Below are 25,598 nucleotides of genomic sequence, written 5' to 3'. Positions count from 1 at the left end.
GTAAAAAAGTTAAAAAATTAAAAAGCCTTCAATGAGGAACATAAATTCTATATTTAAAGAATGACTATTGGGCTCTCCATGGCAAATGGACCAGATAGTAAAAGAAAGGGGTTTGCAGTGATTTGAAAATAATTTGTGAATTTTTATTTAAGTGAATTAAGTTAAAGGAGGATCAGACCACAGAATACCTATCTCTATCATTCTGTGCTAAAAAAGAGCAAACAAAATGTCATCCCCAGATCTTCTCAGGGGAGGCATTACATATAAGAAGAAATCATTTATCTGGTCTGCAGAAAAAGAAAGTAAATATTATTTACAAATTGATCCACTATTTCCAGTCTCAAAATATGATTAAAGATTGAACAGTAAATACATAAATTTGATATCCAGGCAAAAGTTGTTGAATGAATAGCTGTTATATGATTAACACAGAACTCAGAAATGTGGTATCAGAAAAGGTAGAAGAATATAAGTAGACAGTCTCTCTTTCAGAAGATTAAATAAAAGTTTAAATAAGGAGGGACTGAAGATAAATATTAAAGCATCAAAAATTCAAACCTTCTCCCACTATGATCTACCCCCTTCCAAAAAAAAAAAAAGTATGAATTACTTACCAAAAAATGTTGAGGAGAAAGCAGAATTTGACTATACAAGACTAGTCTTCCAATACTAAGTAATCATGGACTAACTAAGTCCTAGACATATGACTTTTTCTTAGATCTTGGAGTGCAAGGAGCCAATGATTTATCAATAGGTCAATTATATACTGGGAACACAAAGAAAAAGTAAATCAGTATCAATCTTCGAGACAGAATGTATGGGAATTCTCTAAAAATGTGAGATATAGAGAAGATGGAAATCTGCACGGATGGGGGTGGAGGGGGAAGTTTCTCTTGGGAGTTCTTTATAACACTAAAATTACAGATGCAATCCCTATTTATATCAAGTAGAAGTTGTCTAAAGCCTCATCCCTTTCCATCTTTCCAGTCTTCTTATCTATAACTCCTTTCTTCATACCTTACATAATAAAAACGTGAATGTAGACTAGGTTGGTGGAAAATAATATTGATCTTGTCTACTTGGGTTATGCTTTTTACTAGATAAAATTTTAGTAAACCTGTAGATTAGTATCCACTTGAAAAACTGAGAGGTCCATAGGTTGTACCCCAAAGCAGGAGAGGGGCCATGACACCCAAAAAAGTTAAGGGACTTCTACTGTCAATCTAGATTTCCAGAAAAATCACATAATGCCTAGTTCCATAATACTGCCTTCCTTATCTTTCTTCTCTAACTAGTTTCTTTGGCAGGGTATCATATGCTAGCTAACTTTCTTCTGTGTGTACCTGCATGATCTTGGAAGATCACTAAAATGGACCTCACAGTTTCCTCATTTTCAAAATGACATACCCAACCTCTAAGACTGTTTCCATTGCTATGGAATTTGGTTTGTATATGGTCCCTTGCAAAGTGTGTTCATCTCAACTATTTTTGAAGTTTCAATTCTTCATTCCAATAGCTACTTTTTGACCTCTCTCTCTCTCTCTCTCTCTCTCTCTCTCTCTCTCTCTCTCTCTCTCTCTCTCTCTCTCTCTCTCCTATCTCAAGTCCCAACTCCCAATTCATCACCTCACATTGATTATATTCCTTCCACCTAGACATGGGGAATAGGGGGAGGCAAAATTTCCTAGAGTATAAAAAGGAGGGAAAAGCATCAAATGTTTAATTTTTTTAAAAATTTAAAATTTAAAATTTTATTAAAATTTTAAATATTATTTTAATAAATGCTTATTTTAATACCAGAAAATTCTATTCTCCATGGTATAATGTTATTATTTGTGAAAAATCAAATAGTATTTCATAGAAATGTTTAAAGCTTTCTGTGAACAACAGCACACTGGGGGAACAATTTACAAACCCTGCCTGAAGTTAATGAATATATAGTCTCAGCTCTGTCCCTTACTCTTTGTGTTCTAACAGCCTGTTTATCACATTTTCCTTGCAGTCATATGATTGAATAGTCATTTTATCTCAGAGATTGCAAAACTATGTTTCAATCAAAGTGATTCATCAAGTCAAATATCAAAACAAACATAAAAATCAATATATACTCAGAGAAGATAAGTCAAAAACAAAATTTTCATAATTTTGGTAGGATGGGACATTTCATTATTAAGCTTACTACTGAAAAATCTCTGTCCCTACTGACAAAAAAAAATATCCTTAATCCCAATGTGTTTTCTCACAAGTAATGGGTAGTCACAGGTAGCCTGTTGGCAATATGGGTATAAAACAGCTGCCACTTCTTCAAAACTAAATGTTTGTTATATGTGACATTTGGAACAGGATGAGGGGCCTCAATAAGTTAAAACTCTCTGGACCGTAGTTTCTTCATATTTATAACTAGGATAACAAGCTGTTTGGAAGACGATTCACATCTCTTTTTCAAAGTTTAAAATACTATATAAATGTCTATTATTACTATCAGTCTGCATAAAAATAGTGTCTCTTCTATACTTACCATAGCAATTGACATTTAGAAAAAAATATTGAAAAGTAAAATCATCCAAGCTTTCCATATTATAAATTTCAATGAAAATGAATCTCATTTTGAGGACTCCATGTATGAGAAGTTGAAACAACCAGTCAATCAGCAAGCATTTATTGAGTACTTATTATGTACCAGGTGATATCCTAAGCACTTGGGAAGGGCAAAAACATAATTCCTGTCTTTAGGGAGCTTGAAGACCCATCAGGTTTGTCAGGAAAAACAGATATAAACAGTATTTGCATCAAAAAAGGAGGAGCATTAAAAGAATATACTGTCAAATTGGGGACAGACTAGGAGCTGGAGAGAGGTTAGAAAGACACATGTTGATGGCAGACAGACATAGCACACTGTGCCAGTGCCTGCCTGCTTGGTGATGGCTTGTATGTCAAACCCACACATTAAAGTGTTGATATCTAGAGGGAGGTGCAAACATTATTACCAAAATAACAGCACGAGGATGGCAGACATATATTCACCTATTCCAGAACACAAGTCACTGCATTTGTATTAACAGGGGCTAGAAATAGTACTTTAAGGCTCCCCATAGCAGCCTACTACCTGCAGCTACCATGCCTGGCTACCATTTTAAGAAGACTGAACCAATTTCTCTCTCAGTCAGCAATAAGCCAATTTCAGGGACATCACACTGTTTTAAGTTGGCATTGTTCAGTAGGACATGAAATGAAGTTCTATTCCCATTAAACGTGTGTGTGTGTGTGTGTGTGTGTGTGTGTGTGTGTGTGTGTGTGTGTGTATGTGTGGTGTGCACTGAGGATGGAGTTAATGATGTATGTTTGCAGTATCTTGACCAAAATCCTATTTCTGGAGCAGAGCCAGGAGAATATTATACATATTATATACAATAATAGTTGCTACACTGTGTGATGATCTACTATGACTGGCATGGCTTTTCTCAACTATACAGTGATGTAAGACAATTTCAAAGAATTCATGATTAAAAAAAAAAAAAAAAAAAAAAAAAAAATATCTATCTCCAGAGAAAGAACTGTAGAGTCTTAACAGAGATTGAAGCATATTATTTTCACTTTTGTGGTTGTTGTTTTTGAGGCTTTTCTCCTTTTGTTCCGTTCCTTCTTTCACAATATGACTAATGTTAAAATATGTTTACATAACTGCACATATATAACCTACATCAGATTGCTTGCTGTCTTTAGATGGGAAGATAGGAAGGAGAGAGAAAAAAAATCTGAAACTCAAAATCTTATAAAAATGAATGTTGAAAACTCTCTTTATTGTAATTGGAAAAAAAAATTACTCTTTGCCAAAAAAAATTCTACCTCAACAGATATTCTAAATTCCTTTGAAGTTCAAAAGGAGATACTTCCTGTTGTTAAGATTTCCTCCGGCAGGGTGATTCCAAGAGTGAAATCTTTAGAGGATGCATAGATAAAAGACATTATTTTCTAACATTAACATGATTGCTTTTATTCACATCAGCCCTTTAGAATGGTGTCTCTCTGTCTCAGTCTCTCTCTCTCTCTCTCTCTCTCTCTCTCTCTCTCTCTCTCTGTCTCTCTCTTTCCCCCCTCTTCCTCTCTCCCTCCCTCCTTTCTTCTCTTTTTGTGTGTGTTTAAATACTTTTGACATTGTTAGATCATGAAGTCTGTTCAAAGGCCCATATAAATAAGAGTCATGGTAACCATGATGTTTCATTCTTTCAAATTAATATCCCTTGATTTCTAAATCCCAAAACTTGGGTTCAAATCCTTGACATCTTCTTTATTATCTGTATAATCTTGGAGAAATTATTTACCCTCTCTGGACCTTGGTTTCCTCATCTGTAAAATAATGGGGAGGGATAATACTCAAGCTTTAAGATTGCTGCCACCTCTAAACCTAAATGAAGCCTCAAGAGGTTAATCTCTGATGAGGAAAGGGGCAATACTTTCTATTAAATATTTGTGGCAAAACTGAAAATGAGTGGGTTCCTGGCAAACTGCAATTACCCAAAATAGGCTAGAAATCATGCATCTGTGACAATTCACAAGCTTAAATAAAGTAAAATCATGAAGGTGCATTTGTTCCTGGAAAGAGGTACAGCTGAGAGACTGTATGCAACTACAAAATCACAGACCAAGAATTAAAAGGAACCTTAAAGATTATACAATCCTATGCCCTCATTTTTGCAAGTGAGGAGATCTACTCTTGCCAGCTGAACTGCCTTATAAGCATCCACAGGTCATCAAACTTATGTTAAATCAGGCAGGGATATTGCTCTAAATTGATAGCCTTTCTTCCTACAAGAATTTGAATCAAATCATTTTTACAGTCTCTAAATAAGGCCAAAATAGCAGTCTCTCCATTCTTTTCATTTTTGTTTAGTTGAGCCTTATCTGGACCCTCTTGGGTCATTGAACTTTACCACTTCTAGAAGGAGTAAGGAAACTTATTGAGAGGGAAACACAAAAGGCACACACTTTGACAGGCAAGTAGCACTTGTCAACTAAAGTTCATAAATCTTTATCCATTCAAGGTTCCCAAGTGCTAGGCTTTTGTGTATGCTTGGCAGGTATTCTGGGCATCATGCCTGGCTGGGGTTAATAGCTGTTTATAACAGTAGTTGTATGCCCTAGTAGATCCTACTTAGATGTCCCTTACAGAATAGTTTATCAATCCTAAAATCACAGGAACAAGAAGGAAGAAGGGGAAAAAACCTCCTCCTTAAGAACTTTATCTACTCCAAACAAGGTACATTTCTTCTAAACACAAAAGCTCTTTTGTGAGCTAGCCTGAACTTTGTTTCTCTGTTTGGGGAAACCCAAATGCTTTTAAAGATAGTCTCTGGAGAATGCAGACTTAAAATAACTAGGAAGGAGGGCCTATCATTTGAACACCCCAGAGGCATTTATCTGAAAGAGTATTATCTTGCTTGTTAGGAACCAAATCCATCAATTATTAGTTCAGCAGGAATTAAAGTCACATTTGGCAAGGACAGAATGTCTTTATAAAACAGTTCCCAGTTCCAAGAATCAGAAGTCATTAACTAAAGCTTTCACTACTCAATGTATTTTTCTCTAGCAAAATACACACATGCATTAATGTATGCATGTTAAAAGTGAAAGACTTGGAGTCAGCCTAGGTTCAAATCCTACCTGAAAAAACTAAGAATTTTGGCTGTGTGATAAAGGACTAGTCAGAGTCTTAGTTTCCTCATCTGTAAAATGGGAAAATAACACTCTATCAATCCAGGAATATTATGAGAAAAATGCCTTGTAAAAAGCACTATACTTTCAACAGATAAATTCTATCTTTTCCTTTTGGGCAGCTAGGTGGTACAGTAGACAAGAGTGCCAACCTTGGAAACAATAAAATTCATCTTCCTAAGTTCAAATCTGTCCTCAGACATCTCCTAAACTGCATGACTCTGCCTCAGTTCTTTATTTGCAAAATAAGAAAAAATACGAAACTCCTCCAATATCTTTGCCAAGAAAACCTCAAGTGGAATCATAGTCAGACACAAGTGAAAAACTGTACAATTTTTCCACACTACATTTGAAATTATTATTCTATTCAATAAATAAAATATCTTAAAAAGAGATTTTCTTGAATAGTAGTTTTAGCCAGTCCAATTATAAATCCCTTGCTTCAAGAACATCTAGATTATTTCTGGTCACTTCACCTGGAAAACAAAACAAAGAATCCATTCCCTTGGATACATAGTCACAAGAAAGAAAACATTTCAAAATTGTAATTAATACCCATTTCAGAGAACTCCAAATTCAAGACTCTCTTTAGGCTCATATGACCCAAGAGGGTTCAGGTATGGCTCAACAACTATCATCAATATTTGGGAAAAAATGATGGGGTACAAAGGTGGGGGGTAAGGGGTTAGCTTTTTTTGTATTAAAAAAAAAAAAAAAGTAATATTGCTGAATGCCTTCCAGAAAGGATAGTAGATCATTTTAAATTTCTAATTTCTACAGAATTTTCTGGCAGAAAATCTTAACAGTAGGAGGGATGGAGGGCGAGAAACAGAAGGGAAGAGGGAGAGAAGGGAGGGATGATTCATCTTTTGAATCATCTAAGCCACAATGACCATCTATCTCATTCTTAAATATATCAACCACCCTCATCTGAAATCTGCCTCAGAGTCAAATAGCCTTTTCTTTAAGTAATTTTTTAAAAAGCTTAACCTAAACTTATTTCCTTTCATTTAATTCTCAGTATGCATGGAGCATAGTTTGTATCCTTAAAGACAAGATATATTCTACTTAATTCATGAAGCAGTTAGTTATTTAGCACTTAAACCATATTATAAGGCATATCCTGGGTATCTAAGATTTTTTTTTAAATTACACAAAATGTCTTGCATAAAATTATCCTATAGGGCTACAACATGCATATAGATATATGTATCTAAAGTAAAATGAAAAAAAGTAATTTGGGTGAGAAGATGGAAAGACATCTTGAGAAATTTTAAAAGACCTTGGGCAAGAGATGACCTCTGTGTTGAGGAATTCCAGGAGAGAGAGAACATGGAGGGCAGACATGGAGCAAGGCCCGTATAAAGGTACAAGACTAACAACAATTTCTTGCATGTAAAATAGTAATTAGGCCAATGTGACTGAAATACTGAATATTTCAATGAGAGTAATACAAAATCATTCTGGAAAGAGAAGTTGTAACAAAGAGATTTACATATCAAATAGAAATTTGAATTTTATTCTTAAAGCAATAGGAAGCCACTGAAAATATTTGAGCAAGTGAGTGATGAGTTCATGAAAACGTTTTTTTTCTGCATCAGTTGAGCTCCCAAATCTATCGAAAATCAAGCTATTAGGAGTGCCATCTCCTTATAAACATTCCTGTTTATAGATGAGTTTAATCTATTCAACTGTTTCCATTCTCATCATTTTGAGTCCATACTAATTCAGGAGGTTACTCCTGTTCTGAATCACATGGTAGAATGGGAAAAGTCAGCTTTGCTCTTCCATAAGCTCAAAGTCCTTGTGGTCCCGAGTTACCTATAGACAATTCATGGAATAGACCCAAGATGTTGATCTAATGTCTCAGGAATACTCTGGTTCAAGAATAAGTTTCCCTCATTCTTGTCCCAATCAGATTTAGGAATCAGAGTAGGAGCATCCATTCCTGGTCCATACAGTTTTTCAGATAACAGATTAGGAGTTTAGAAATATTTTGCAAATTGTTAAGTAACCATTTAGGATAGGATAGGGAAAGGCACTGCTTATCAGATCCTCTGGTCTCCTGAGAATGTCAGGATAATGGATATCCAGGCTCCTTGGTTTTAGAGTTAGAGTCAAGTGCTCCCCTACAAGTAAACATTTAGCTATTATTTTTCTTCTTTCCCATATTAAGATCCTATTTTCCATTTCATATTTTTATACTAAACTTCACAAATAACCAGACATGAACATATCCATATAAAAGGAATAAAGAGAGAGGGGAGACGCTTACATATGAAACTATATATTACATTAGTTTGTGTTTTATTTATTTTAAATTAATAAATATTCCAAATAAATTATCCACTCCAGCTTAAAACTATCTTGTTCACTGATATCTCCCTTTTAATTTCTTTCTTTTTTCTTTTTGAAATAATTTAAGTGCTCCAGTGATATACTTTTTTCCTGACATCATTATCACTAATCCTAATTCTCATCAATTCCTCTTCTAAAATTTATTTTTACTGACTTTACCTCCTCACCTATATCTCCCTTTTAATTTATTTCTTTTTTTTTTTGAAGCTTTAGTGATATATTTTTTTCCCAACATCATTATCAATAGGCCTAATCCCTATCAATTCTTCTCTCCTAAATTTTTTTTTTTTTACAATAACTTCACCTGAGACAAAGCATAGTAAAGTGAAACAAATTCACACAATGGTCATATATAAATATTATTTACCTCTGGCAAGAAGTATGCAGCAAGTGTTATCAGTCTTCTGGAGTTACTCTGGTGATTGCATTGATCAGAGATCTGAAGTCTTTATAGCTGTTTTTCTTTCTAATGATACACTCGCTTATATAAAATGTTCTCTTAGTTTTGCTCACTATATTCTGACTTAAGTCATCAAAGTCTTCCTAAATTTTTCTGAATTTAAATTTATGCCTTTCATTATTTCTTACTGTGCAATACTATTCTACTACATTCACATGCCATGATTTTTTCACCCATTCCTCAAATGAATGGAAACCTCTTTAGTTTTCAGTTCCTTGCTGCAACAAATACCCTGTATATTTGTTATTCCCCTCTTTCTTGTATGTCTTTATAATATCCCACCTTCAATTTTAATACAATATGGAATCAAATATGACCATCACCAATTTTACAAATGTGATAAGCAAAAATGTAAGAAGGGAAAATATCAGAAAATGAAAGCTTCATTTAACTCCAAAGGCTACTAATACAGACTCTTCTCTTGAGGTCTTTAGAATTAAAGTATACATTTAGGAATTAATCTGCTCAGAGATAAAAGGAAAGACCAGAGCTCTAGACCCTTTCTAGCCCAGCGCTCTAATGCCAAGAATGACAGTAGTTAATATGAAGAATTGAAAAAAGATACAAAAATAAATAAAGGCTAATTTGAGTCCTCATGTTTCCTAATAGGACATAAAAACCATGATAGGAAGGGATAGCAATAAGTATTTATTAAGTGCCAGACACTGTGCAAAACATTTTTCAAATATGGCTTTGTTTATTCAACATAAATCAGGAAGCTATCTTTTTACTTTAGGTAGCTTTGAAGACCAAAGTAGTAATGAAAATGTTGAAATATCAGGTAGAAAATAATAAGCAAATGAAGAAAAGTTGCATCACCCAAATGAGTCCAACTGCCAAGATAAATGCTGGCAACCATTTCTTTGCACTTAAACAGAGAACAAAGCAAAGCATGATTTAATATTTAAGAAAATTATCCCCATTAGCTCACACCCATGTGCCTGGGGCCTACATAATGCCTCAAACTTTGTAATACTTTGGACTCTTCAAAGTGTTTCCACAAATACTTTTTCCATTTAATCTTCATGAAATGTGCTGATTTATTGAAAAGCTGTCCTTTATAGTGAGTTCTGTGGGTGTTTGGAATCAGGTATACTCATGATGACTCAATGGATGAGTGATGGGAGATCTATAAAATCCTCTGAGGTTTAGGGGTTTACTAAAATATTTTGAACTTATTGAAAGGTTACTCTAATATATTTCATCACTCCCCTAATACTTTCAAATTAAGATACTTATAATCATACTAAGTAACAGTACAAATTTAATTATAGTTTCATTTTAAATCTTATACCATATGTATGTATGTAATACATATATATATAAGGGTGTGCATATACACACATATTGCTTCAGCATGGCATTCTGCATACACCAGAAATTTAATGTGTCAATCAGATTTTTTTTTTTAAATAACCTTTTCTTTTAGGTTAAAGCATGGTACAACTCTAGATCATAATAAAACTTTACCCTTTTCCTGAGAAGATCTTTTCAATCATTTCTCTCAGCTTGCTTTTAAAACATTTTGGGGTAGACATAGCCTCAAAGTAATTTAGAAAGCTCACAGAATCATAGGTTTGATGCTCATCTAATCCAATCCCTTCATTTTATAGATCAAGTAAATCAAAGGAAAGAAGAGATGAACTGACTTGCCCAAAATCACACTGATATTAAGTGGAAGGTAAGACTTGAACCTCCACTGTTTCCAAGGTATAAGAGATAAGCAAGCATCTGGGAAAATAGGCATATAGCAAATAGTCTCTCTTTAAGCCAAGCTTTACCCCTTCTCTCTTTTTAAGTGAAGAAAAAGAAAAAAAATGTCCCTAAGAAATACTTAACCAGAAGGAAAAAAAAAAAAAGTGACCTACTTAGAAAGCTGAGACTGCAGTGCCTACAATTAAGAACTATATGCGATTTTTTTTCCTCCATCTCCCCACTCCTCTGAACCAAATTGTGGCATTCAAAACATCTTTAAAAGATGAGCTATAACAAACTAATGCATATGGAAAGGCCATTGCTCACAGAGCCCACTTGGGACATGATTACACAGAAGCAGCAGTGTACTCTAAGAATAAGGCTCTCAATTTTTCCTCTTTGGAAATCCCTCTGGCATCAGGGAATTGCCCCTTCTTCCATTCCCCAGAAACAGTGTCTCTGAACTTTCTCAAAATCTACCATCCCTTGGTCCCAGATCAGTAATTTATGGAACTTAATACCATTTCTACCATTCCCACACTCCTAAACAATTGTAAATGATCAAGGAGAAGAGAGGAATGGCTCCGAAGTTATTCCCTTTAAAGTGTGTGGTCCAAAAGAAAGATGTTTTAATCCTTGCTCAAAATGCCTAAAGCAAAGATTTAAAATGATCATGAAAACACCCAGCAGCCCTCAGAGACAACTCACAACTGCTATGATTTACAGGCTAAGTTTAAGTCATTTGATCTTCCTATCAGATAGAACAATGCCCCTATGGCTTAAGTTAGAAGGTTCTGATCACTATGAATTAGGTATATAATTCAGTTTCTATTTAGGTTTTTTGCTCTGGGAGATATTATAATCTAATTCTTTGGGGTTATTTTTGTTGTTGTTTTTTTGTTTTGATTTGTTTTGTTGTTGTTGTTTTTTAATACAAATACCAAGAAGCTTTCTTTGTTTCCAGTTAATTTCACAGACAAATTTATGTCAAATTCAAAGATCAAGAACTCTGTTATGAGGCTGAAATAGCCTTTCCCCCCCCCTCTACTGAACAACCTCCTTTTGTGTGTGTGTATGTTGTGTGAGCACTTCCTTGTGAACAGCTCCAAGTACTGCACGAAAATTTCTGAAGCCCTGTGCTTTTCACATTTATTTCTACGTGGCTTCTTTATAACTCCTCATAGTATGAAGAACTGAGGGGAGGTTCAAAGTCAAGACAAAGCTAGCAACAATGAGAAGTCCAGGGGTAGATCACTTGAGGGAACAGGTAAATAATGATAAATAGGTCTCCTTCTATAATTTCTCAATTCTAACAAGCAAATCTCTATTAAATTCCTACTATGTAGAAGGCTCTCTGGTACATCTTGGCTTCATCAACAATTCCTCCCTCATTAGATCTACTTTTAAGTACTATAAGAGTCTCTTAATTGGCCTACCTAACTCAGATGTCTTTTTCTCTTTCAATTCATCCTACAAACCTCTGCCAGACTGCTCTCTTCCTGTGGGTACAAGTCTAATCATTTTACTTTACTGTGGAAAAACTTATAATCTAACACTTCTAAGAACAGAATATGTTGATAGAACTCATTAAGGCTGAGGATTCTAGGTTTCTGGAATGAGCCTCTGAAATAAATGAGAATCGGGAAAATATATAAGTCTGTCTCCACAAAGAAAAATAATCACACTTAATAAATATTTTTAACACCTTTATAATTGTATATTGAATATTTTACAGCAGAAAATAATGCTTTTGTTAACCATATAAACATTATTAAAGTATTTATTAACATTAATCAGCATCATTGAAATGTTTTCCCAAAGTCTACCATAGAATTTTTTATTCTGTGTTCTTCAGGGTTTGTGTTTCACAAAATAAGAACTGGAGTTTGGTCAAAATTGATGTCGGCATTATTTAGCATCTTAGCACCCTGCTCACCTGCTTAATGCTTAATGCTGAATGAACATTTAAAAGCAACCATTCAAATACAGGCTATGGAAAGTACAGAAATCAGGCATCTCAGAACTGGTAGAAGCAGGAGAAAATACTTTGTATGGAGGAGAAGAAACCACAGCAATTTGTACTCTGGCATGAGACAACATTTTGTGTTGTAGAAAGAATACAGTACTAAAAGAAAACCAGGTTCCCAGTCCCAAATCTACTACTAATTCATTCTGTACACTTGAGACACTGAGCTTCATGAGCTTCAATTTTTTCTATCTCTAAAATGAATGTAATTGACTCAATGTAAAGGACCTCTAGCTTCAACATTTAAATCCTGTATGTATGTAAACTAGACATTAAAAGCCAGTTAAGTGCATAATGAAATTTTATACTTTTTTTTTTTTTTTACCTCTCCAGCCATACTGCCTTGACTCAGACACCTTTCAGGTTTAAGTCAGCTTTATGCTTCTTGTCACTTCTGTCTCCACCCCACTCCTACCCCAAAAGGAATGTAATTTTTTTTAGGGCCATCATCATCATCAAGAAACATTTATTAATTTATAACTATGTGCCAGGAACTACTGCTGTTCTAAGTGCCAAAACCATGATATCTGTCTCCAAGATGTACATTCTACTGGGAGACACAACATGAAAACTGTAATGGACATACAAGATACATACATTGTAAATGTAACTTCATAGGAAGGCATTAGCAGAATGGAATGGGGAGATAACATCAGGAAAGGCCTCTTACAGAAAGTGGGATTTGAGCTAAATCTGAAAGGAAGCAAGAAGACAGAGGGAGAACTTCCTAGTGTTGCTTAATTGTATTTGTATTCCACCTGTAGCATAGTACACAGTCCTCAATAAATACCTTGATATCACTGTCCAATTGGAGAATGAAGAACAAACAACTGAGTGAAGCTGGCTTGGAATTGGTCAGTTTTTCCTTCCTTCCTCCTTCCCTCCCTCCCTCCCTCCCTCCCTTTCTTCCCTTCTTCCTTCCTTCCCTCTTTCTTCCTTCTATACCCTTACCTATAGATGTTCTTAAAAGCATTTTTTTTTCTTTTGCACCTTTGAATCCTCCCAAGATATCTTAGGGTTTACTGTTAGATTTCTTTCTTTAAGGACCAGATCTTAAACCAAAATCATTCTGATTCTCATTGGTCACCAATAGGTCCTAGGCCAAGCCCCATTTGGTTATTGTTTGGGTCCTAATTGACTAAAATAGCAGTCATTTCTGCTTTGGCCAGAAACCCCTTCCCGATTTATTCATCCATCCATTTATTTATTTTTATTTTTTGGACTAGGTTGGACTTTGCTTCAATGCCTACCTGGCATTAATCACTAAATGGGGACAGCCTCAGGAACAAAACTTGTTACAATAAGTAAAAGGATTTTTGCATCTTGTACATAAATCCTGAAATTAACAGCCTCAATTGGAAGGTATCACAGTGTTATAAATAGGTTAATGGCAAAGATGTAACTAGGGGACAAATAGAGGCTCTATTTTAAAGTACTAAAATTTAGAAGTTGCCAACATCTACACTCATTCCATATTATAGCTCCAACTAAGATATTGAGAATGATTAGTTAAAATAGAAAGCTAAGGTACCAGAAGGCATTAGCTTCCTATACCCGACAAACAGATGCTACACTGGGATAAATTTCTATCTCCCGCTAACTAAATTTGTCTCTAAAAGTTTCAGGGCATTTTTCAGTCTGCTTGCCCCAAGAATGCTTTGTGAAGCTTTCCTAAGGCATGAAAAATATCAGCAATAGTTCTACACACTGGACTAGGAATCAGAAATCAGAATTCTACTGTTAACTTTGTCATCAACTATGTGATTCTTGAGAAATCATTTAACTTTTATGATTCAATTTTCTCATCTATCAAAACGAGGATAATAATAATACCAGGTATCTATGCTACCTCACAAAGTTATTATAAAGACAAAATGACATACAAGATTTGTAAGAGCTTCACAAAGATAGAAATACTATATAAATATAAAGGAGAAAAATAAGTTCGATCAGTTAAAAAATGATCAGATTATGGGTAAGAAAGATACCTAATACAAATGAAAAAAGAATGCTGACATTAGGGATCTTGCATTTCTCACTAGGCACAGGTGACTGAGTATAATACAAAAACAAAAACAAAACAAAAAAGCATGTAGGAATCTGGTGAAAGTTACTTACATGGGTATTAAATGATCTCTGACAGAAAAATATGACTAATAGGCTTATTATGAAAATAGGGTGTTTAATTCAATAACCAAAGATAATTTACAAGTGATACACAGGGCTTAAGTGAAGGAAAGGCAGACCTGGGATGACTTTTTTTTTTTTCTCCTGAAGACATACAGTAACTTATCCTGCTATTAATGAATAACTTCTATTCACTTAAGTCTTTTACTTTTAGCTTTCTTCTTCTTCCTTCCTCCTCTTTTCTATGTTTTGGTATCCTGGGAAAGAGGTGATTGTTAAGAAAAGTTGTACTGAGATGCTAACACATACTCTTGCTTAAATGAAACATGGGTTGGTTTGTTTTTTTTTTTAAGTATATAAAGTTAACTAAACAATATGCATTGCATATGATATGATAATTTATCAAAGCTACAAAACTTTTAATCAATCAGCAAGCATAAATTATTAAGGTATTATGACAGGTGTGAGGATACATAGAAAAGAATGAAATAATCATTGCCTCAAGAAACTGACATTCTATTCAGGGGGACAACATGCACACACAAATAAAGACAGAATAAATATAAACTAGTTACAGAGGTAAGATAAGGAGAAATTCACTTCATCTTGAAGGAAGTGAATTATCTGAGAAAGATGAGAGAACATTCATTCCCCTCTCATGAGAAGGGATGATTATATTAGAAAATCTCTGGAGATGGGAGATGAATTACAAGGAATCTAGAGGAGTCCAATTTGGCTGGGGAGCATATTTTAAGAAGAGGAGTAGCATATAATGAAACAGAAAGCAAGGTTGGGGACTGGTTGGTAAGAACTTTAAAAGCCATAAGAGTTTATGTTTCATTCTAGAAGCAATAGGGAGCCACAGAGAAATAAAGGAGCAACAAGGTCAGATTTATAGGTATGGAATTTACCCGAATAGCTCTGTGAAAAATAGAGTAGAAATGGCAAAGACCTGAGGCAAGGTGGCAAATTAGAAGATTATTGTATTATGTTATAATGTTAGGTATTTATGGCAATAAATTGCCAAATGGATTTAATGAGCTGTAATAATATACTCAATTTAAAATGCATACTTACCTAGATGATTTTATTCTGATTTTTTTTAAGGAAAAAAAGTCCTCTTTTGATTCTGATGCTAATATTAAATGTATGCTCAAAAAGAGATTAAAGACACAGGGAAAAATCCCATTATGCAGCAAAATATTTATAAAAGCATTTTTGTGGTATCAAAAATAGAAACAAAGGGGGTACTTGTAAGAAATAATTCATTTGGATCCCCTACTCCATTCCAATCAATATTAATCAGTTTGAAATTTTATATAATTCATATAAGGATAGATAAGTTTTCACAATAGGCTTCAAACTTTAATGTAATGTTCATTATTTATTTACCAAATTATGAAGTTCACTTGTGCAATCACAAGAATACTGAAAAAGATATCTCCATTCTGTTTTGCTTAAATTCCATGTCCTGATTCAGTATGGGCGGGAAGCCTTGATGCTTTCAAAAGTCCCCCCAACTTATTGTTGTACCTCCATACCATTCCTTTTGTCTAACATGAGTAAGTGACTATCTTATGACCTCTTTTAGTCAGTAAATGCATCACCCAACCTGTGACCTCTACTGATATGTCATTTATCAATTCTAACTCTATAGGTCTGCATTGAAACATACTTTCTTCTTTTTGATATGAAAGTGTTAAGAATATAAATATATATTCTTATATGTTTATTAAGAATATAAATATAAATAAACAGAATAAAGCATATACACTGTTAGATCTAGTTAATTCTGCTGTTTTGCTTCTGTAGCTTATTGTTTCAAGGAAATGATTTATTGGCTTATGTATTATTGGGAAATGACTGATTTTTTTTTTTAAATCAAGAGAGTTAAGGAAAACAACAACCCTGTTACTGTCTCAAAGATTTCTCAACTTGAAATTTCTGTAAGGAGTACTTTCTATTAACAAAATGTATTAACATTCAAGAAAGACATAAAAAGTGCCATTATTGCAATTTTCCTGGGACATACTTTAACTAGATACATCAAGTCACACTGAGTTCTACTCAATCAGTTTTTACAGCATCCCCAAAAATATCCCAAAAAAGTTACTGGGGTTTCCTCATTGTGAATTAACTTGGATTATGATCTGTTCCTTTCCCCTTTTGGTCAAAGGTCCATTTGCTGAAGTTACTAATTTGCAAATAAGGTCTCTACTTTAAATTTTGTCTGTTCCTTAAAACAAACTTGAATTTTCAGTTCTTTAAAAACTTGGTACAGATGATGTCAACTGCTTTTTTCTATTTTTATTTCTTCATAAGGAGGCTGACTATGATTCATTTACCACTTTATGAACTCACTTAAATATTGAGGAGTTCTCCCCCCCCAAGTAAGGTTAATATTGAATGCCATATCTGATGTAATTACAGAAACACTTCAGCAACAAAAGCTGTATCTTTTGTCAAATGCAGTAAGAGCTCTTACCAGAATTGGTTATAATTATATTACTCTATTCTTTTTCATAATGTGCTCACAATAATGTATTCCTTTGAAACCAATCATACCACATGTCATAACAAGGAAACATGGAACTTAGACTCCAAATTGGTTTATTATAAACAGAGATCAAAACTGTAGGTATTTGGGCAAACCTATTTAAACTGACTAAAAACAAATACACATCTACCATCTGGCTCATTTTAATTTATCTAGGTGGCACTTAAAAAGACAATTTGACAATTTCTGCAATTATATGATTTCTTCTAAGGAACTAACCCTAAATCCATGATCATATCATCAGAGAAAGAACATCTGGATTAACTAAAGCTTTTTTTTTAAAGTAAGGAGCTGCTTATAGAGAAAAAAGCCAAATGTTTTCTACAATTTTTACATTAATGAAATTTATGTCCATCCAATCAAAAGAAGTCAATTTCAAACCTACTACAGAGGTGTCCAGATTAACTGTGAACACAAAACATTATTATCTTTTCCTTTTCTGTATAATTTCACACTTATATTAGATGGCAAAAGTAACTATATTTGAACAATATTTTTAATTCTGGTAAGATGCTGAATTAACCCCAAGGAGCATAGGAAACAGGGATTCACAATATAAAGAAAATGAAATAGTCACAGTTCTTTCTGATAAGCAACATGGCTGAACATGTAACTACACAAATTTCTCTCAAGATTACAATGTTTAATTACATAAATATTCTAATGTACTTTTTAGTTTCAATGTCATCCTATCCCCCTTCCCCCACCAAAGACTGAAACACTAGGAAACTCTGTAACCCATTTATTTATTTCATACATACCTAAGCTCTTAGTAGTGACTAAACAGAGACTTGTTTAATGTACAACAAACTCTCAATTCTTCAGGTGCTGTAGACATGCTCTGTTTCTGGACTGACCAGCTGTGGTACTTAGTCCTCTTCCTCTACTCCTCTGGTCACTCACTGCATTTTAGCACCTGCAGATAAAATGAGTTTATCAATCAAGGTAAAGCTTATTGTTTGTTTTGTTTATAGAAATAAACTGTGGTTTAATGGGGACAAATATATAACACTACATTTGCATTCAAAAGCCTTCAACTGCACAGACAGTGGCAGTCTACAAAGAAGTTTGGGGTAGGAAGGACCTAAAGGTTTGATTTACTCAATGATTCAAAGAAATGATAGAAAGAGCTAGTGTGATCTTCAGCTACATAATGAAAACAAAGTATGCAAACAATGAAACTTTTAAGTGCAAAATGCTCACATTTTAATGGGGGAAACAACATGCAAACAATTATGTACAAATAAGATCTACACAGGATGAAGTGAAAATAATCAACAGAGAGAAGGAATTAACTTTAAGAAAGCTGGGGGAAGGTTTCTTGTAGAAAGTGGGAGAGAAATGGAGAGCATACCAAGCACCGAATGCATTCTATTTCTCAAATTGCCCACAGGTCTTAAATACATCATCTACCTCATCTATGGTAGCTTTCACATTATTCTCCATCTATCACCACCCCATCCTTTGAACTGTTTTAACATTTGTAATATGTAGTGCAAACTTTAGCACAGATTGGGACATTGTTGCCACAGTGAATAAAGGCAGTGTACACAGGGGAGAGCTCCAGTAAGACCTACTAAGTTCTGAAATATATAGGTTATATGGTCCTGGAAAGAATATCTCTTAGTACTCCAGAGAAATTCGAGAGGAAGCTCCTCACCAAAGGGGTTGTCTAGTCTCTATCCCCAGTGTTCATTCTCTCATGTCATACAGTTAGTCTTGCCTCCAATTAGTACTGCATAATCCTGTCTTATGTGCTGCCTGTCAACTCCAACTATGTACCAGGATAAATCAAATATTCCCAAATATTTAAATCATAGAATGCTAGACAGAAGCACAACATTAAAAATCATCTATTCCAAGCCCTAGAACTTAGTAACCATGAGATAGTTCAGTGACACCATGGAGAATACTGATCTGGGAGGCAGAAGATCCAGGTTAGACTTTTGCCTTAGAGACCATCAGTTCTCAAAGTATGGTCTTGAATGCACTTTTAGGGAGCCATCAAGATCACCTAAAAATTGAGACATCATTTGCCTATTACAATATCCTCCTTTCCAATTATATATTTATATAAAGCCAGATTTTCTTTTAACAAAAACAAAACAAAAAAAAAAAAAAATGAACACAAAAGCAGATATGAGAATCTGGCTCTTCTATGAAGCAAGACATTAAATAATTTTACTAAAAATATATAGAACAATCAACTCTCTGAACTTTTTATTATTTTGAAAAGTTTGAAAAAAGTAATTTTTTTTAAAAAATGTAATAGGTTTAGTATTATTTTAGTGGATTAGTAAATATTTCAACACTGAAATATTGAAAATATATAACATTCTCAGTTTTAATTTCTAATGTAGCAAATATAGATAAATATAATTCACATATGCTAATATTCTTTAGGATCCTGAATAACTTAAGACTGTAAAGAGGTCCTAAGACCAGAAAGTTTGCACCTTAGATAGATACTAGTAAGTCACTTAACCACTCTGAGCTTCAGTTTTTTTATCTATAAAATGAGGAAGGCTGGACTCCACAGTACTCTCTAAATCTAAATCTATGAATCTATGTTACCTAGGGCAAATTAAATAAGTTTCTTCCACTGTTTAATAAGAATAATTATATTTGTTTAACTTACAGTTGTTCGTGAGGATCTTCGGAAGAAAGGACTTTGTAAATGATAAGGCTATGTAAATGTAATTTACATGTAAATTTATTGCAAATATAAGCTATTGTTATGACCTAGTTCAGTCTTCTCATCTAACCAGTGCTTAAACAAAGTCTTATCTCTTGAATCACAGTGTAGGTGGGTAAGTGGTTCAATTTCCAGGGGTTAGGCATTTTTAGCTTCAAGCCTTCCTTTTCTACCCAGAGAAAATGAAAAGAATCTCTATGAGGACCAGGATTGGTTGTTCTCATTTTCTGTCTCTCTCTACCTGGCACTAAATATTTAAATTGAGGCTGAAAAACAGCCTCCTTCCCAGTCTTGCAAAGCAAGATTGATCTGATCCTTTTTTTTTTTTTTTCTTTAACATTTCTAATATTCCCTTGTGGTTTTTTTTAACCAAATCTTATAGTACCAAGCCATCCTGACTTGCCCTAGACTAAGTTACACAAAAATGTCCATGGTATAGAATATTTTGCCACAAAATTGCAATCTGCACTATACAGAAGTCTGAATTGTTTAGTCTCTTCTTTTAGTGTTCTATCCACTATTTTTCTCAGTGATGGTGGGCTGATCTCCTCTTTCTGGATCTACCGTCCAAAGGTTAAAATACTCCAATGTCCTTGTGGATTTGCTATCTGCCCTGCTTTTGTGCCCTCAGGACCTCCAGATGTTTCCATCAGCTCTGCAGCAGAACCCTCTTATATGTGTTTTCTTCCCAGATTAAAGCATGAATCCTTTAAAGCAAGGGCATCCCCAGTGTTTGAAAGAATATAGTACATGATGACGCCTTAGTAAATGCATTTTTCATTTATTTGTTGCTAAGCATGATGCTCCTTCTACAATGTACTTGTATATCATACTACATTTTGTCAAAGGCTAGAAACATATATATTACACATATATATTATAATGGTGTGCTATACATATAGATATGTATGTCATATCTCAGATACTACAATGCTGCCAGAACCATGAACATTAGAATTAGGTAAATCTATATAAAATTATGACCTTTTCTCTCCCCATCTGATTCTGCAACCCAATCTTCCAATCCTACCACAATGTTTCACACCTAAAACCATTCTTCATGTGGACAGTAAAAGTTAGAAAGTTTTCTGCTCTCTGCGGCTTAAGGAAAGTGGTATTTTGGGAGGCATAGTCATCATTTGGGTTTATTTCCAAAGGAACTGATGTAGTTCCTCTTAAGAGGTGTTTCTACACTTTCTGAGTAGGCTGGTAACAACCCCTTAGTACCTTTGGAGTTCTTTACACCCTAAGATTCACACTCTAAGGTTACACTCCCTCACCTTTTTATAGTTATTTTTACAGCGGTGAGAAAAATTTTTGTGTCACTCCAGTTCTGCTCTCATCATCTTTTAATGACTGGTTGGGATTAGGGTGCCCTGAAACAAAATTTTTATAACTCACCCTCCTAGAGACTGAGCCCACAACTCTGCCTTCATTAGTTCTTACCAAATAAGCTCAATCAGGAATATGGAGCAGTTTTAATGTTCTAAGATGATTACTACATTCAAAAATCCTATTTATATAAAAGAAAAAACAATCCATTTTGCATAGAGCCTCTTACTTAAGCTATTGTGAAGAAGCCTCAAAAAAAAAAAAAGAGTAAACAAGTAAAAAAGTGGCACTCTTCAGATATTCCTACTAAATTATCTATTAAAGCATGAACATCATTTGCAGTATTTTGTGTAAAAACACCTCTATCAACAACTAATAAATATTAAGGTCTTCATTCCCACTGAAAAATAATTTTTTCCCTGATGATAATGCATTAATACCCAGTTCTTTACTAATTTTTTTCAATTAAGCCAAAAACCTATCTAGTTTTCTGAAAACTGTGGAACTTACTACAACTTGACTCTTTAGGAGATACCATCATTGAAGGTGGGAGCAAATAAATACGAAATTAAATAAAAAGCAAAATTTATCAAAAACATATGCTTAGAAGGTACTCTATATAATAATCAAGACCAATAGGCACAGAGTGCAAGGCTGGTGCCAGAAAAACAGCTCAAATCCAGCTTCAAGCACTTTCTAACATTATGATCCTGGATAAATTATTTAACCCCTGACTTTCCCAACTTTCTCAACTGTAAAATGGGGATAGTAATAGCTCTTACCCCAAGCATTGTTGTAAGGATCAAATGAGATGATATTTGTAAATTGCTTAGCCCAGTTCCTGACTCATACTCAATACTCAATAAATGTGGGTTTCCTTCAATTTCCCCCTTCAATGCCAAATCCCCAAGAAGTACTGACTACACTAATAAAACAGGACATAACTTGTTAGGATTACCAGGTGAGAACTCAGGTTGTCTGGACAGTGACAAGGTGAGAATTCAGCTTGTCTGGCTGATTACAAGGTGAGAACTCAGGTTGACTTGACAGTTCTCTGGCTCGAACCTTTGGTTTGGGCCTTTAAAGGGAGTTTACACCTTAGGAAGTCTAAGAGGAGCAAGTTCATTGGTTGGAGTACTTCTTCCCAGAAGCCCTTGCATTATCCCATGCCCATTCTCTGGGAGGATAAAAAGAGGCAACATTGAGCGTGGTGAGCAGTCTGGACTGGGGAAGGACAAGAGCTGGAGGAGATTCAGAGCCAGGATTCAGGAAGAAGAAGAGGCTGGCTGGAGGCTCCAGAACCCTCCCAAGAAACCTGCTCATAGAGGAAAAGGTTATACAGAAAAGAAACCTCCTCCCAGAGAAGGATTACAACTGAAAGACGATCAGAACATTACAATAACTATCCTCCACATGTAATTTAGTGAACATTTATAAGACCATCTGTTCTTTACAAAAGTCTAGGAATGGGGGGTAGATAGATGGTGCAGTCCCCTGGAGTTGGGAGGTCCTGAGTTCAAATTCTATCACTTAATACTTCCTAACTGTGTGACCCTGGGCAAGTCACTTAACTCAAATGACTTGCAAAAATTTTTTTTTTAAAAAGAAAGTATATGGAGGACATAAAGGTGAATAAAGACATGGTTCCCCACTCTCCAGAATTTTATACTATAGAAGAGAGCAGCTAGGTGGTACACTAGATAAAGATCTGACTCTAGAACCAGGAAGACCTGACTTCAAGTTCAGCCTTCAATGCTAGTTATGTAACCTTTGGAAAGTCAGTTAATATCTATCTGCCTCAGTTTCTTCAATTGGAAAATTGGGATAATAACAGCATCTACCTTGCAGAGTTGTAGTGTGGGTCAAATAAAGCAATTGTAAACCATTTAATACAGTGCCTACAAAATAGTAGACACCATATAAATTGTCCTATTATTAGGACAAATGATTAGACATTTACACACAAACTCATAAATTAGAACATAATTGAAGAGTAACACAAACAATATGTTATAAGATTACATGAGGAAGATGGTTTTAAGGAGTAAAGCAAAGCATTGTTCTGGGAAACAAACTTAAATTCAACTCTCAGCTTATATACTTACTACTTGCTTGGCCCTTGGTAAGTCATTTAATCTCTATTTGCCTCAGGTTCCTCATCTATAAAATGGAGAAAATTATAATTTGCCACTTCAGAGATTGCTATAAACTGCAGGTGTTTGAATACCTAAACACAGAAATGTTACCTATTACTAAGTGAGGAAGTATATCTTCATAATTCATGCATAAATTTACATCTTTTGTGTATGTTTTCCAATACCCATACCACCAGTTTTAGGTTATGGGAGCCCAGTGTACAAAGGCCATGCCTGCTTAACATGCAAATCCTATTATTACTTCTTTCTGTTCTTTATTACTTCAACATTCCTTGCTGTTTTGTCTTTCTTTCTTGAAGAGCACAATGACATCAAAGAGATAATGCCATGTTGGATTCAAATGAGGGAGACTTGTGCAAGATCACCTGCCTTACTTTCTCCTCCAGAGCCACCTGGGGTCCAATGGCCAAATATAGATCAGGACGACTAGAGATGGCCTTCCAAAAGTTCAATGAAACTTCAGGTCCCAACCTATTAAACTTTGCCCATTCTGCCATTTTGTATGTCAGTCATTCATGTCCTTTCCTAAAATTTTTAGATGAAGGAAAGGAGTGGGTGTTTTACTACTGATATCATGAATGCATTCTGCCCATTCATGTTATTTCTTATTTTTGCTATATATATATAGGACATTTTATTTTTGGAGCATACATTTCTCTAATGTCATCCTTCATCTCATTCCTCTATTAAAATTTCTTATTTATGGGGCAGCTCGGTGGCACAGTGGATATAGCTCCAGCTCTGAAGTCAGGAGGACCTGAGTTCAAATCTGGCTTCAGACATATAAAACTTCCTAGCTGTGTGACCCTGGGCAAGTCACTTAGCCCCAACTGCCTCAGCAAAATAAATAAATAAAATCAAAAATAAAATTTCTTATTTACATGATGCAGCAGAAAGAGTTCCAAATGAATCACAGAGTATTTAGGTTCAAATCCTACCTCTGATACTCAGTACTTAATGAACTTGGAAAAGTCACTGAAAACTTTTTAGGCCTCAGTAAAACGTAAAGTGAAGTCCCCCATACCTGGAATTCTCTCCCTCTTCATCTCCCACTTCCTAGATTACCTTTGAGTCTTCCTTTGAGTCTCAGATAAAATCTCAGTTTTCTATATAAGAAACCTTTCCCTATATCATTTAATTCTAGCTTCTCTCAGTTGATTATTTCTAATTTATCCTATCTATAGCTTGTTTGCTTATTGTCTCTCCCTATTAGACTATGAGTTCCTTGAGAACTGGGATTATCTTTTGTCTCTTTGTATCCTCAGCATTTAGAGTGCCTGACACATAGTAGGAGTTTATTTATTGACTGACTAGCTGGCCCTCAAGGTCTCTTCCATTCCTCAATTAATGATGCTCTAACTGCATCCTGCTGAAGCACACTACGCCTGCTGTTCTTGGGGCAATCCTCAACTTCAATTCTTTTGGAGAGAGTAGCATTCCATGATTCATAGTCATGCACAGATAGGCCTTTATTTTAAACAGAAGCCCAGAACTCTTTTATTTTATGATGATGAAAATAATAATATCAATTGTTTATATGTTTGTCTAGCATCTTAAGGTTTATCTCTTTCATATCAACCCCATTAAGTAGGTAGTACAAGTAATATTATTCATATCTTCCAAATAAGGAGGTGACACAAAATGGTTATGTCACTTGCCCATCCTTAGTAATTGGTCTCTTGACTCTAAGCTTAGGCTTTTCTTTTAACAGCTGCCTTCATATCTAAAATGTGCCCTGTTTCATATACAGATCTGACACAGTAAGCTCAACAGCTTGGGAATGTGTAATAATCTGCATTTTTATATTAAACATTTGGCTACTATTGTGGTTACACAAACACTTCCCATTCAGCAATGTTTATTAAACAGATTCTTTGTAGTATATAATTATTAGGAAACTCTTTTTATTGAAATAACAATGTCCATACCATGAGGTCTCTATTTTTATTGGCAAATAATTAATAAAGAATCCACTTCATTGGGAATCCATGACTTTAGAGAGTTGGGATCTGTCACAGAATAAATTTGGTCTTCACTTCATCTTTCAATCCTCAGGTTCCTTACCTGTAAAATGAGGGGTTTGAACAAGAAAATTCTCAAGCTCATCTCAACTCTGACATTTTAAGATAGCAACCAATAAAAAGATTTGTGGTATCCAAAAGATTTTGATAAGTTTCCTGCCCTCAAAGCAATCAAGTTGGAGAGAAAACAAGCAATGACAGCCATTCAACTTAACCATAAAGTATTCTATGATACAGACCAAAATAATAACAAATGACACTCTAAAGAAATTCAAAGAGAATTACAAAGTTTACTTTGAGACTACATGGAGAGGGATGGAGCCAAAATGGCATAATGAAGCCAGAAAACTGCTGAAGCTCTCCCAGTTTCCCTCAAAAACCTCAAGAAACCAAGTCTCTGAACAGAGCTCTCCCAGTCTCCCTCAAAAACTACTCTCCAGCTCAAGATAGATTGAATAA

At 34.6% G+C, this 25,598-nt stretch overlaps 1 protein-coding gene across 3 annotated transcripts in view; it reads right to left on the bottom strand.

The window, feature by feature from the left end:
- Positions 1 to 25,598, bottom strand: part of MGAT5 (alpha-1,6-mannosylglycoprotein 6-beta-N-acetylglucosaminyltransferase) — a 367,256-nt gene that overhangs the window by 299,021 nt on the left and 42,637 nt on the right. For 2 of the 3 annotated variants that reach the window (XM_074301876.1, XM_074301877.1), the window contains exon 2: positions 17,697 to 17,851. The exons of the other annotated variant lie outside the window; for it this stretch is intronic. The gene's annotated coding sequence lies outside the window, so the exon portion shown is untranslated. The remainder of the gene's footprint in view (positions 1 to 17,696; positions 17,852 to 25,598) is intronic. 3 annotated transcript variants of the gene reach the window in all.

The sequence above is a fragment of the Sminthopsis crassicaudata genome, chromosome 3 (genome assembly GCF_048593235.1).
Source record: "Sminthopsis crassicaudata isolate SCR6 chromosome 3, ASM4859323v1, whole genome shotgun sequence".
NCBI classification, from domain to species: domain Eukaryota; kingdom Metazoa; phylum Chordata; class Mammalia; order Dasyuromorphia; family Dasyuridae; genus Sminthopsis; species Sminthopsis crassicaudata.
The sequence above is the reverse complement of the archived record's forward strand: the minus strand, read 5'-3'. Positions and strand labels throughout refer to the sequence as shown.